The 2,985-nt window shown below is 20.5% G+C and overlaps 1 long non-coding RNA gene across 1 annotated transcript in view; it reads right to left on the bottom strand.

The window, feature by feature from the left end:
• Positions 1-2,985, bottom strand: part of LOC116185781 — a 5,803-nt gene that overhangs the window by 1,938 nt on the left and 880 nt on the right. The window lies entirely within an intron of this gene.

The following is a 2,985-nucleotide window of genomic DNA, read 5'->3' as shown; positions in this document are numbered from 1 at the left end:
ATATATATATATATATATATATATATAGTTGAAAACGGAAGAAAATGACAATACAATTTTGGAAATATATGAAATGTCAAAAATTTAATTTGAAAAATATATTTTGAATAAGATGGCCAGTATGATATAATGAGATTAATGTAAACTTGTTAATGTTTTTATATTTTTACAAATTTTAATTTCATCAATACTTATTATTAGTACAATTTTTAATATATATAAGATAATCTTTAAAGAAAAGTACAAATTTTGGTGTTCGTTAATGAATAATAAAAGTTCATTTTAATGTATTAAGTTTTTAAGATCAAATACATTTATAATTGTTGTATATAATTATAATAGCAACTATTAGTTACATGATTTAAATTCATAAAAAAAACAGTTTAGTTAAAATTGGACGATCTCATTATTTCAATGCTCTTTTCACTTGAAGATTAAAATTATTTTGTATTTCTTTATATTGTTTCTTTCTCTGAGAATTTTTTATTTTAATATATTAAAACATATAAAGAATTATTTTTTGCAAATTACTAATCACAGAAAGAAAAAAAGAATTTATGTTTTAAGTGCAAAATGTAAAAGATATATAATCTATAGATATATAATTTTTGTCTTCTCGTTATTCAAAATAACATTGTTTTTTTTTTTTTTATGAATTAAAAAATATTTTAAAAATTCATAAATATTTTCTATAATAGAAAATAATTTATTATTAAATACTACTACATAATAAAAGTGCCAATAAGAAATTCTCATTAATTATATATTTATTATGTTATTATTATAAACTATGTCAAAATTTTACTTTATTTAATTAATAATACATAAATGATATCAAAAGTTATAATTTGATAAGATATAAGAATATCAGATAATAATAATGAAAATTAGATTTAAATTATTTTTTTTTTAAATTTTAAACTAACATAATTTCAAGATTATATTGTTTTGTTCTTAGAAAAGATGATAAATTAAGAATAATTTTTATTATTTTAAAAGAGTATCTAGTGTATTAATATTTCATTTTTTGATTTTATTTATAAATCGAATTAAATGATTTTATTTTTAACATGCTTGGAATTGTATTAAGAAACACAGTAAGTATAACTTTTCATTCTTTATAAAAATTATTGTAATTTTTCTCATTTAATGAAAAATAAGAAATATAATTTCATTACTTTTAAAAATAATAAATGAAATTCATATTTTTTAATAACAATAAAAATCACAAAAATGAGATTTTTTGATTGTTATTATAGATTTAACTCATAGATAGATTAATATATGAATTATCCATAAATTCAAAATTACGTTCGTATTTTTTATTACAATACAATAAAAATAATATGAATTTGTATAATAAAACGTTATAAGAAAGATAGAGATAAGGTATATAAATATTGATATCAGCGCCATCTATTGTATGCCTCAATTGTAACACAAGTAAAAAGTATAAGAAATAATGAAAGAAAGAAAGAAATTTTTTTCGTAGTATATAGATATGTAAGTATATATGCTTTTTTTGAGTACATGAATATAGTTTCTATATTAACCGTAATAAATCGCAGAGGGCGTAAGAAACATTCTGCTTTTTTCGAAGTCGGTATTTCAAAACGTGAGTTACAAAATTCCGTAAGATGTCATACTTATCTTATGCTAACCTCGTCTAAGATGTGATCTCTAAAATTTAGAAAACGATATTACTATTCGAAGATAATAAAAATATATCAATATTAGATAAGTTTTGTTAGTTCAATTATTGAATGAATTATTTTCGATGGATTGTATTTTTTTACGTCTTTTACGTTTTTCGACCATAGTAAATTGTAAAATTGTAACAAACGTCTTGATTTTTCGAGATCGATATTTCAATACATATGACATAGATGATTTTCTTTATTATCAACATGTATTAAAATGGAATTTATATGAATAAAAAATAATTAAATATTTATACTTACATTTTTAAAATATTTTAAATTTGGAATATAATAATTTCAATGAAATGAAATTTATTTTAAATATCGTTACAATTATGTTTATATTTTATCTTATTTTTTAACTGAAATAAATTCATCAAAAAATCTTTACATCTTGAAGCTTTAAAATACTTATTAGAGAAATGAAAAAATAATATCTTCTATACGTAAATTAAAAACAACGATTTTCTCTTATTTAAAAATATTAACAATTAAATTCAAAACATGGAGGGATCAATAGAATAATCGCTATAAAATTTGTAATACAGTCGTTTTAATTTAGAAATTCTTGAAAGGAGACACTGATATGAATAATATAATCATATACGTATATACAATAAAGAGAATTTTCCATTCGTATTGTGTTTAAATCGTATTATTGCGTGTCTAACGCTATCGCGGGATTCAGATCGATGTAGACTGTTTATCAAGTTTCCCTACCAAACGAGAATTAATTGATCTGTACACCACTGTAAGTCGTATCGTTCGAGACATCGAGTTGTATATTTCTGTATATTTCACGTGTTTTCAGTTAGATTCGAATGATTTAAATTCGAATGAAAAAAAAAAAAAAAAAAAAGTGTATTTCCCTCTTAAAAAAACAAAGTAATTTTTAAAATTATCATAAAATTTATTACCTCCATTTAAAATAATTCGTATAATTTATATCGTTTAAAATGCGTTGTAAAATACAAAAAAAGTTTATTAAACGTTGGAAAAAAATATTTATATACATATATACACGGCTCGATGCCTCTGAAGATGTAATTTCTACAAATCTTAAAGGAATCGTCGAATATTCTCGTAGATCGAGATTCAGAATAAAATTTCTCATGTGTCTTCAATACTTTGTATACCTTATTTATTTTTCTTTTTTTATCTTCGTATAATAATCATAAACGTACAATTTAAAACAATAGTGCTTGTGTGTGAGTGTGTACGTGTGTATGTGTATGCAATGTACAGGATAATCTTTAAGCTATAATACAATTTGAAATGAAATACA

This window comes from Apis dorsata, unplaced genomic scaffold (genome assembly GCF_000469605.1).
Source record: "Apis dorsata unplaced genomic scaffold, Apis dorsata 1.3 scaffold_279, whole genome shotgun sequence".
Classification (NCBI taxonomy): domain Eukaryota; kingdom Metazoa; phylum Arthropoda; class Insecta; order Hymenoptera; family Apidae; genus Apis; species Apis dorsata.
Note: the sequence above shows the minus strand (reverse complement) of the source record. Positions and strands in the feature narration are given on the sequence as shown.